Raw genomic sequence first — 12,843 nt, forward strand, 5'->3', positions numbered from 1 at the left:
AAAGTTCATTGTGGTATTATGCCAGTTACATCGTTACTTAGGCAAGTTTTAAGTGATATTAGCGATATCTGGGATCTTAATAATTTTTAAAGTAGGTTGTTTCCTGTTCTATAAATACGTAGAAAATTATTGGTTTTTACAACCTCTTTTCTGATAAAAGAATGACTGAACTATCATTTCACTGCCATGTAATTCAATTTGGGTGCAGAGTACTTATAATAATTCTAGTCAATTTCACACACCTAATGTTACTACCACCTAAAAAGAATTTTCTCTCAGGTTGCTTTGCCAGCTACATCTTCATTCTTGTATCTAAAAAAACCTAATTATAATATAGGTGGGAAATGTTTTAAAAATTCCAATTATATTTTCAATCTTTTGCCATAGTGATATGTTATCATTGAAGAAAAATATGCCAATTGCAATCTGGTTACCTCAAAATTTGACCTGACATAAAGATGATAGTATCAACAGACATTTTTAGAACTTCATATTTTAATTCAAGTTTTTCATGTTCTATAATAAAAATATAAAAATACAAGCTCCCTCTTGTGGGTAAAATTACCACCTGTGAATTTCTGTGTCACCCAAATATATGATATGACAAAATTTCACCGTTTCACTTAGTAAATATAGTTGTGGTAGTCTCTTTACATTTGGGCACAATTCACTTAACTGAAAAAAAAAAAAGTAGAGTTTGTGGTATTTTTTCTAAGTAAATTTTTTTATGGAAATACATTTTTAAAAATCCACTGGCTATATATAGACAGCCTTTATTCTACTTCAGCAACATACTTTCCCATGTTAAAAGTTTTTTGTTGTTGTTGTTTTGGTTGGCTTTTGTTTGTTTGCTTTTTTGAGATGAGGTCTCATTTTGGTGCCCAGGCTGAAGTGCAGTGACGCAACCACAGCTTACTGCGATCCCAATCTCCTGGGCTCAAGCAATCCTCTCACCTCAGTCTCCCAAATAGCTGGGACTACAGATACATGCCACCATGCTTAGCTAATTCTTAAAGTTTTTGTAAAGCTGGAGTCTCAGTGTTGCCCATGCTAGTCTTGAACTCCTGGGTTCAAGTAATACTTTTGCTCCAGCCTCCCAGAGTGCTGGGATTACAGGCATGAGTCATCATACCCAGCCTGATGTTCAAAGTTTTTAATGATAATTTTTCTCATTGTGGAATATTCTCCAAGAAGTAATGAGTAAACTAATAAAGTAATGTGGATTCTTCTCTTTGTCAACATTGTGGCATTTGGATTTCTGTGCTTCTTAACAAAAGTACTGATTTTGGAATGGAGTAAAATGCTTCTATACCAGGCATGCTCCAGGAAGATATAGTATGGTAGTAAAACTATTCAAATATTGTAAACCTTGTGATCAAAACTGAATAATCAGTGATGACATAAAAATAAACACCTAGGGATTACTCAATTTCCCTTGAATTGGACTAACAGTGGAGCAACTGAGCCAGAATCAAGGCTGTGGCTCCTACCGTGTTCAGGTTCCTTGATTTCATAAGTCTGATTCTTGGGAATCTCAACAGATTGTCAGAGCCGATTTTTGTTCAGCCTAGGAAAATTGGTAACAAAGCTAGAATTTTATTCACTCATGATAGTGGCAAGAGCACTTTCTGAAGTTGAGCTGAGCACGGCAGTCAGAGAAACACATAGCAGGGATGGAATGAAATGAAAAATAGCTGAACATTTAACAGTTACTGTGTTGACCATTGCTGTTATAGGTTTGAATGGGCTCAAAGAAGAGACCTAAGAGGACACCTGAAGATGTCTCATGAGTCATTTCAAGCAACAAGAATCTACCTTAGTGTAGCCTGTCCTAAAGCATCTGCAGGATATTTACATTACAATTGGACCACAACAACTACTGGGTTTTTAGATTAATTGTGGTGGCTTTATAATGCCAAGATAATACCCCTTCTTCCACAAACCATAATTTTATTACATTTATATATGTAAATTTACATTTACATATATATTTATATATTTAATGGTTTATTTACATATATAAATGTAAATTTCTTTTGAAAACCTTACACATTTTCTATTTTCAAGAGTCATATGTTGATGTTTACTAAATAAAACAATGCACTGTTAATGGTCTACTTTTATTTTTCCAGCTTTCCTCTTGCTGATGACATGATTCCTGTTTGAATCTGTTGACAAGATTCTGAAAGCTGAACAGAGAATTCTGGCACTGCATTGGGTAGGAAAAAGGTATATTCATAAAACACATAATATACACTTTTGAAAAATTGATAACTATGCTATTTCACAAAAATGGAAGTTTATATGCTTTCTCTTATTTTTAATGTATAAGTAAAAATATATAAAACATGCATATAAAAGTATAGTGCATAGTCTTTTATATTCAGATGACAACTGGCTTTTTAATTATGATTTTGAGACTCATTATGATGGTAATGTCTCTAAACTGGCAGATGATAGCAACATTTCTTTTCTTTTTATTTTCTTAATGAGATACACTTTTTCTGAAGTTGTGAAAGCTTTTTCTCCACTGAAAAATGTTTTTTGAAACATTTGTTGCTTCCTTTTTGTTGTTGCTTTAAAATAAATATTTGGGATTACAATGGATAGGTCACATATTTTAGAAAAATTTCTATAGGCTATTAAGTATTCCAGGGTATGATTCTGTTAATACACACAAAAATGTAATATTGCTAAAGCCAGACAAATATTTTCTAATTTATGACAGAAGCATTCCACAGGCACCTATCTGTGTGTGCATGAAATCCCTGTTTGTCTTTTCAAAAATGTTATACTCTTGGGAACAGGCACTGAAAGTTTGACCACGGATCTAGAGTTGAAAATCCTTTTCTAATTTATTGATTGACTAGTCATCATGCAGGTAACTGCAGAAAAGGATGAAAGGAAGGAATTCTGTTGTTCAGGAGAAGGTTGTCACCAGTAAGATTGAAAGGGAAATCTCCTTTTGTTGATACCTGAAAAGAATAGTGAAACACTGTTCATCTTGCATAATGACTTAACGCTCATTTATTCAGAAATCTGCTCTTACAGTGTTATGACTTATGTTCCCACCATTTCAAGATGCAAGTATATGTGTGAAAACCCTTAGAATTAGTGGTAGTGGTTACCTCTTTTAAAAACAAAATTGTTAAAATCCCAAATAGTATTATTAAAATACTTATAACTCAGGCTTCATATATTCACAGACAAATGAAACAATATAATATAGAAGAAAATATAGCGAATAATAGATTTTTATGCTAACAGAAGTAGAATAAGTCACAACCAAATTATTCCAAACAAAAATTCTATAGGTTTACAGGCAAAAATACCAACATAAATAAAATTAAAAGGCAAGTAACAAACTGAGACTACTGCTTCTAATAAATATGGCAAACATCAAATGTAAAGAGCAGTTATAAGAAAGACAGTGACATCTTAATTTAAAAGATAATGAGATATAAGAACAAGTAGTTAATAAGGAATATAACTAATACAAAAGCTAATAAAATGAATGCAAAGTTATGCCTCACTTATCTAACTAGAGGAAAGTAATTTGGAATAATAATATTATAACAAGAATATAGAGAGATGGACATTTTTAATAATTCTGGGGAAACCTTGTATTTGTTCAACTTCCCAGGAAGGAATTGGCCACTTCTGTAAACAGCCTTAAATGTTTTCAAAGCATTCTATGCAACATTCCCATGCTATTAGTTTCGAAGATATTTAGTTGCAAGTGATCCAGATCCAACATAACAGTTTAAACAAGATAAAATTTTGTATTTCTTTTAAGTTAATTTTCATATATTTATAAGTGGAAGAATTTGAGATAGATTTAACTGTTCAGCAGTAGAGCAGTGGCTAAATAAATTTGAATACATTTATATGATGGGATATTCTGCAACCAGAATGAAATGAGTATTTCATTTGATATTTGATATTTAAAATTTGATATTTGATATTTAAAATTCTTTTCTAAAGAATTTTAAAAGACATAAAATTATGCGTAATGCAATGTTAAATTAAAAAATCGGAGTCTACACTAAAGATATAATGTGTTTCCAAGTTTGTGGGTATATATGTACACACGTATGCACATATATATCTCCACATGTACATATATATTACAAACAGAAAAATTAATAGAAAAAATAATAAACACATCAAATATAATTAACTCTGGATAAAGGACTCATGAGAAGTTTTAATTTTCTTCATAGTTTACAGGGTTTTTAAATAGTAAGTATAATTTAATATTAAAATTCGGGAAATATAAAAGGTATGGATTTTCATAAGGTATACATAAGTTGCTAAGTGCCTCTGTTTCTTAAGATACTATATATATCTCTATTCAAGGAGAGTTGAAACAGCCCAGCACCCATCCTTTTGGTTATTTGTTCCCAAAGTCGGGTTGAAATGAGGATTCCTGCTCAGTAGATCCGTACAACCACTTAGACATCTTGATCGTATTGCAGCCTGGCTGCCTCTTTTAGTTTAGGGCAGTTCAAGGCACCGTGCTGCAGTTCAGTGGCATTGGATAAACACATGAAGGCTTCTGGTATGCATGCCTATTTCAAAGGCACAAAGCAAAACTTGTGTGTAAGTAGAAGAGGTTGAGTACTGCAGTTCTGGATTAAGAGTTTTTTTTAAAGTATTATGTTACCTTAGAATATTAGAAGAGTGAGAATTTAACTCCAAGATGAGTGAAAAATCACAATTTGTTAGCAATGTGAGAAAATACTTGTGGAAATGACAGTGAAAGCTTTTTTTTTTTTTTTTTTTTTTTCCTTTCAAAACCTAAACTGACTTTACTCTTTGAACTTGTAAGAGAAGCATGATGTTTGGGAGCATAGACCTTGGAGACAGATAGTTTAGGTCTGTCTCCTGATTATACCACTTATACCTGTTTACTGTTGGGTTTGTTCCTTAACTGCTATTGCTCAGACTTCTCATGTGTCAGAGATAAATAATAATGGAAAACATTATACCATGCAAATAGTTACTATGTGGACACTGGTGTGACTAGTGTTTAAAGTTCATTAAGCAAAATAGACTTTAAAGCCCAAATCATTACTAGAGATAGTCACTTTATAAATGATTTAAGTTTCAACTCAACAGGAAGACAGAATAATTTTAAATCTCAGTGTCCCTAATAACATAATCTTGAAGTGTATTAAGGAATAATTGATAGAACAACAAGAGAAATAAACAACTGCATAATAGCAGTGATATTAATTCACTTGTCTTAGTAATTGATACTATAAAATAGAAAAATTGGTGAGATTTAGATGAATGGCAAGATTAAGAAACATGACCTTATGGATATATGTAGAACCTTGCATACAACTGTAAAATTTACATTATTTTCAAGCACATAAGAGACAATGATAAACATTGACCATATTCTAAGTCAATGAATATCTTATTAAATTAAGCCTCAACCATTTTCCAAGAATTAAAATTGTATCACAATGAAATTAAGCTGCAAACAGAAATAGAGCTAGGAATATAGTTTCACAATTAAAAAGAAATCACAATGGAAATTGGAAAGTTTTTAGACTAAACGATAATAGATATCCTACATATAACAATTATAGAATGCCTATAAGAAGTATATACTGGGTAATTTATAACCTAAATGAATATACTATAAAAGCAAAGGGCAAAAATTAATAGGCCAAGAATTCCTCTCAAGAAGTTATAAAACAACAAAATGAACTCAGTGTAGTAAAAGGAAGAAATTAATTAAAGTAAGAACAAAATTAACAAGATGGAAAACAGTCGTAAAACAAAGAGGACTAAGAAAGCCGAAAAACTGATTGTTGGAAAAGATGAATAAATGTTTCAAACCTCTGATGAGACTGAGCTAGAATGCAAGAGAAATGGGCAGATTACCATTATCAGTATTGAAAAAGGAGACACCACAACAGATGTGCAGATATTAAACAGCTAGTAAGAAAAACGTATAAGTTTTCTGGGGCAAATATAAAGAGTTGGATGAATGGGAAAATTTCTAGAAAAATATAATGCCAAAATTTGCTGAAAAGAAATAGAGAACTTGAATAGTTCTATAACTATAAAGGAAATTTAATTCAGTAATCAAAAATCATCCTATAAAGCAAAAGCAAAATCTAGACCAAGATGACTTCGCAGGCAAATTCAAGGAAGAAATAAGTCTAATCTTTTTTTTTTTTTTTTTTTTTTTTTTGAGACCGAGCCTCACTGGGTGGCCCAGGCTGGAGTGCAGTGGCCTGATCTTGGCTCAGTGCAACCTCTGCCTCGCAGGTTCAAGCGATTCTTGTGCCTGAGCCTCCCAAGTAGCTGGTATTACAGGCACATGTCACCATGCTTAACAGGCACATGTCACCATGCTTGGCTAATTTCTTTTATACTTTTAGTAGAGATGGGATATTACTATGTTGGCCAGTCTGGTCTCAAACTCCTGACCTCAAGTGATCCACCCGCCTTGGCCTCCCAAAGTGCTGGGATTACCGGCGTGAGCCACTGCACTCAGCCAAAGTCTAATGTTACATAATTTTTTTTTTTTTTCAAAAGATAGAAGAGGTAACAATCCGAATTCATTTTATAATTATCATGTAATTTTCATACCAAAGCTGATGAGAATAGTATGAAAAAGGACTTACAGGCCAATTCCTCTTGTGATTATAAGTGGAAATATCCTCAACAGAATATTAGCAATTCAAAATTGGCAGTATATAAAAATATCACTTAATCATTTAATAAAAAATTATGACCAAGTTGGTTTATTCCAGAAATACAAGGTTTGATAATATGTAAAAAAAAATAAACAATTTAATACAGATTAAAACAAACTATCATATGATTATTTCAATAAATGCAGGGAATGCATTTAATAAATTTCAACATCTGTTTCTTGTATTAAAAATTTTTTGGAAAACTAAAAGCAGGGAGGAACTTCCTTAATGTGATATAAAATACATACAGTAAAGATAAATCGTAACAGTAAAATGTTAAAGGCTTTCCGTCTGTGTTCAAGAACAAGACAAGGATATTTGCTATCACCCCTGCTATTTAGTATTTTTCTAGAAATCCTAGTCAATGCAGTAAAGAAAGATAAGGAAATAAAGTTATTAGGATTGAAAAAGAAACAACTAACTATCGTTATTGGCACACGATATGAGTTAATAAGACAATTTTGCAAGACTGATACATATAATATAGTATAACGTACAGTTTTTCTGTGTATCAACATCATTTTTTCTAGTTTCTGGTAATAAGAGATGCACAATATTTCTATGGGGAAAATTGTGAAACATTATTAAGTAATATTTTCTAAGGCTGATATGATGAGATATACCATATTCATGCATTGAAAAGATCCAATATTGTAAAGATGTCTCTTTCTCCCTTATTGATTTATAAGTACCATGCCATCACAATAAATACTCTGTTTTTGTCTTTGTTTCTTGTTATCTGTACATTGTGTGTGTGTGTTTGTGTGTGTGTGTCAAATGTCACAAGTTAATTCTAAAATGCCAAAGGCAAAAAATAGTCAAGATACTCTTTATAAAGGAGCAACGGGTAGGAAGACTTGCCCTACAGATTTTATTAAGCTCCGTTAATTCAGAAAGTATGGCATTCCTGCATGGATAGACAAGTAGGCAAATGAGAGACAATAGAGAATTCAGACTCTTGCAATTATGGATACTTTTTTTCTAATAAGGGCAGTCCTTTAAAGTAGAGAAATTTTTAATACGTGGATACTGAGAAAATTGATTTTCCATGTAAAAAATAAGATTGGATCTCTACTTCACATCGCACAGAAAAATCAATTTTAGTTGGCCCAAACCTAAGTGTAAGGGACAGAACAATATTGAGAGACTCTAAGATCATAACCTGGGAATATGACTTAGGAGTAGAGAAGGATTCTTTAAGCCGAAAAAGCGCACGACACATTTTCTTGTTGTTGTTTATCAGAAAACGCCATAAAAAGAGTGAAAAACAGGACCTAGAGTAGTAGAATAAATTTCAAAAACATCATTGACAAGGTTGGTATTCAGAATTGATTTTTAAAAAACTACAAGTCATTGTTAAAGTTCACACAGTCCGGTAGAAAAAGGCAAAAGAAGAAATCCAAATAGACAATAATTTGAAAATGTCCAAAATATGAAATAATGTCCAAGACATGAAAAAATCCTTAGTCTCAGTAGTAGCCAGGAGATACAACATAAACTCCTAATGAGATTCCATTACACATGCCTCAGAATAGAGAAAAGTAAAACGTCTAGCAGTTCAAAGCATTGACAAGGTTGGAGAGCAACAGCAACAGTCATCTAGGGCTTGTTGGGATGTAAGTTGGAACAACTACTTTTAGATACAGTACCTAGTAAAGTTGAAATTTATAGCCCTTGCTTAAGCAATAACAATTCTATTATTCCTAGAGATAAATATCCTAGAGAAATATGTGCATATATGTGTCAGAAGACATCTACAAGATAGTTTACAGGAGAAATATTTGTATTTGCCAAAAAACCCGGAAATAACTCAGCTGTAATCAGCAAGTTGGAAAATTATAGAACAATCGTACAATGACATGTGAAGTATTGAGAATGGAAGAATCTTAGTGCTGTAATTAATATTAGCTGGAAAAATGAAGACACGTCAGAATACACATAGGATGATTCCAGGCAAACTAAATTATATCATTTAGGAACGCACCGTAGATAGGAAGACTAAAGACAAACAAGAAATACTAGTGTAAAAGTCAGGGAATGCTGATATGTACAAATGACGAAAGAGGTTGAGGTCAGGGTGCAGAATTTGTGTCCAGGAACACTTCTCACTCAAGAGAGAGTGCCGGTAATGACCTGTGTGGTGCTTCCATGGGCATGTGCTTTATTACTATGTGTTAAACTGAACATATTCTGTACATATATCTCATGATAGATAAATCTTAATAGAGCAAATAGTTGATAGATTTTATTAATTTTTTGTGGTGTTTTATGCTTTAAGTGGGCGAAATACCCTGGCAAATAGTATAAATTAAATAGAGACATCTTTCAAAATTAGGTAAAATAATTGAAGGTTCTTATAAAGAATTCCCCACATTAGGCTGGGCATGGTGGCTTATACTTGTAATCCCAGCACTTTGGGAGGCTGAGGCAGGTGGATCACGAGATCAGGAGTTCAAGACCAGCCTGGCCAAGATGGTGAAACCCCATCTCTACTAAAAATACAAAAATTAGCCGGGTGTGGTGGTGGGTGCCTGTAATCCCAGCCACTCGGGAGGCTAAGGCAGAGAATTGCTTGAACCCGGGAGGTGGAGGTTGTAGTGACCCAAGATCGGGCCACTGCACTCCAGCCTGGATGACAAAGCGAGACTCCATCTCAAAAAAAGAAAAAGAGTTTCCCACATTAGAAATGAACAAAAATAGCATAGTAAAATAAGCGTTTATTAATACCAGGCTGGGCATGGTGGCTCATGCTAGTAATTCCAGTATCTTGGGAGACCGAGGCAGGAAGATGCCTTGAGGTCAGGAGTTTGAGACCAGCCTAGGTGACATAGGAAGACCTTGTCTCAAAAAAAAAAAAAAAAAAAAAAAAAAAAAAATTGCATGGTGGAACATGCCTGTATTCCCAGCTACTCAGGAGGCTGAGTCAGTAGAATACCTTAAGCCCAGGAGTTCAAGGCTGCTGTGAGCCACGTTCGTGCCAGCTGGGCCACAAAGCAAGACCCTGTCTCAAAAAAAAAAGAGAATAAAAATAAAGAAATGTGATAAAGGATAGTAGGCATAGAAGGGTATTAGACTGAATGGAATAAAAATGTTTTGAGAACTATAAAGTTATGGATGTTTACATATATTTTGAGTTCTCTGTTAAAAATCCTTTCAAACAAATCAATAATAGTCACAAAAAGGCTCAGTTGAACACCAGATTATATACTGAATTGACCAAAACCAACACAACAAAATAAGAAACTTCACATAGGTATTTAAATCCAAGATTTTATGAAGTTAAATTGAGGATAATGATTAGTTATACCACTGGTGTCAGTATATTTTTGTTTTGCTTATCTCTTTCTGTGTTAACATTCTTTTAAAATGTCACTGCATTTATAGTTATTTGCTTTAACCATTTAGCCACTTAATAATTTGTGATCCTAAGTGGTTGTCATTTGTACACGCCTTTTGGTCACCTTTCTCTTTTACTTGCAAATAAGCAAGCTCTTTGCTTTAACTATTTATCAAATCCAATCACTTTTTTCCCTCAGTCACCCTAATCTATAAAGTAAAACGCTTTATTGCTTGAAAAAGGAAAATAATCCCAATATACTGTAAATTGTCAAGTGAGTTCTATATAATTAAAGATTACCCTGCAATATACAATTTTTAAGGCATTTATCCCGACAGGGTTCACTGGCCTTTGAGAATGAGCCACTTTGTTGACAAATCTATCATCTAAATTGTGCAACATTAATGAGAACTCTGAACAGCACACTCTTACATTTTAATGGGGATGGCAACTAAAAAATATACACAAACCAAAACAAAATACTGAATATGACTGAAATTGATTTTTAAAAGGTCTGCCACCTGTAGATAAAAACGTGCATTACTCTGAACACATAATAATTAACAAGAATGAAAGACCTTGGCCAAATCCAATGACCCTCTGAAATAAAAATCCTGGTTATTACTTTAATAAAGAAAGCACAGATTTTAGGTTGCACAAATAAAGGCTCCTGATGCTACATACCTGTGCACCTAATTGTTTCTGCTCTACAATTTCATCCACATTTCTCTTGTAACATATGGTAGAATTGATTCCTGAAAGTAGTCTTTGGATGTACATCCTTTGTTTCTTAATAATTTATTATATGATCGTATATCTTCTGAAAGGTATAACATTTCTGTTATAGTCTGTTTCTATTTCTCATTGTCTTTCAGAACCTTTATAAATCATTGTAAATTGTCTCTTATTGTACACCTAAATCTCTTAAGACTCCTTTTTTTAATATACTTTCAGCTTACTCTCACCAAGATAATGAAGCATTTTCAGTAAAACACCATGCAAAGCAGACTAAAGGAATACTTAAATCTAATGTTACTATACCCTTATAATTTTTTTCTTAGCACAACATTATTTGTTTAAATGCCTGATTATACTTGATTGTCTTCGTGCTCTACATACAAATATTTTATCTGAATAGGTTAGCATAAAATTATTAGACTTGTTTTCTGGGTGTTTCAAGTGTATGTACATATAATTCACTGGGAGAGTTTTACTAGCACGCTTTTGAATTACAGAGTTAATTTCAAAAGGTACATCAACTTAAGTAACATAACGCCATCTCAGTAGAAATGCTCCATTTTCCTGATCTTGGAACTAGGTATTGCTACTTAAGTAGCCAATACTGATCCACTTGAAGCAGCCCTCAAACCCTAGCCTGGCAGAATATAATGGTCTTCTGTACAGTTTTTTTTTGCTGTGGCTTTTCAGCTTCCTCATTGATTAAAAATATGTGAGAATCTCTCAAAAGTTATGGGACAATTTGAGTTTTATTACTTTTTAAAAGTCAGATGACAAAATCTGCTCCTTAATAATATAATAACAATTGCATAAGCATCATTCTGTTGTCCAGCAATTATTTGTAATGAAGAGGATTTTTATTTCCAAATAAAATAATCCATGAACTTTTGACTAAAAGCCTTTAACGTAATATATGTGAGCAAGCAATTGCTTATTTTTGTCTTTCTTTAGAAAGACAAAGAAGTTGTCCTAACAAGAATAATTTAAGTAAAAACCATGAACCCAAACTGTTTTCATAGTACTTTCTGCAAAGTTTAGAGTACAAAAATTCTAGATTATACATCATCTCAGTGGAAGCATTGCCCACAGTCATATTCTGTAAATGCAAATATATTTTGCATACATAAGTGAGGTTGAAGTGCTGAGATTAATTTTAAAATGAATGTAAAAGTATTCCCTAATTTGTAATTATGAATTGTGTTTTTTATTTTCTTACATAATGCTCATATCTATGCATCTTTTAGATAATTTGTGAAAGTAACTTACATTTTATGAATCATGGGTGTTTTATAATATTCTATGATATAACAAAATATACACATGAGGTTTGGACTATCATTAGGGAATTTAACTCCCCACATAACATAGTAAGGTTTTTGTTGGTTTGTTTTGTTTTCTTTTTGAGATAGGGTCTTGCTCCGTTGCCCAGGCTGGAGTGCAGTGATGTCATCTTGGCTCACTGCCACCTTGACCTCCTGGTCTCAAGAGTTCCTCCCACCTCAGCCTCCTGAGTAGCACAAGTGTTATCCTAGGCATTTCAAATCTTTGTGACAGAAATGGTTTCAAGGCAGATTTATAAGTATTTAGAAAAAAGTTACAATTTTATACCATTACCAATATGAATTCTAGAAGGATTAGAGATTTAAATTCTTATCAAAAGAAACCACAAAAATACTAAGAGACAGTGTTGGTGAATAGAAGCAGGAGGAGGGTTGAAAGTCCTTTTAAAGCATTACACCAAAGGCGATAATCACCAAAGAAAAATTATGATAGGTTTGATCACATAAATGAGAAAGCTTCTTTGCATCTTCAACGATAAGACTGGCAGACAAATGGAAATCCAAGAAATATATTTGCAGTACATTAGGAGAAACAACCTAAATTGCCATTTTTGTTAAAACTGGTCAACTATTGGCATTTTCCTATGTTCAACAGATGCAATTAGGGTATCATTTAAACTGCTTACAAATTAATAGGAACAGAGATAATAGAAATATTCAATTAATGAGGAGGAAGTCAAATGAAGAATAAACATAAAATGTTTGATTT

At 32.8% G+C, this 12,843-nt stretch overlaps 1 protein-coding gene across 3 annotated transcripts in view; it reads left to right on the forward strand.

The window, feature by feature from the left end:
• The first annotated feature begins 2,131 nt into the window (after window positions 1-2,131).
• Window positions 2,132-12,843, forward strand: part of SOX5 (SRY-box transcription factor 5) — a 753,263-nt gene continuing 742,551 nt past the window's right edge. For 2 of the 3 annotated variants that reach the window (XM_030804393.1, XM_030804395.1), the window contains exon 1: window positions 2,132-2,229. The gene's annotated coding sequence lies outside the window, so the exon portion shown is untranslated. The remainder of the gene's footprint in view (window positions 2,230-12,843) is intronic. The other variant, XM_030804392.1, reaches the window with a different exon arrangement.

This window comes from Nomascus leucogenys, chromosome 23 (assembly GCF_006542625.1).
Source record: "Nomascus leucogenys isolate Asia chromosome 23, Asia_NLE_v1, whole genome shotgun sequence".
Lineage (NCBI taxonomy): Eukaryota > Metazoa > Chordata > Mammalia > Primates > Hylobatidae > Nomascus > Nomascus leucogenys.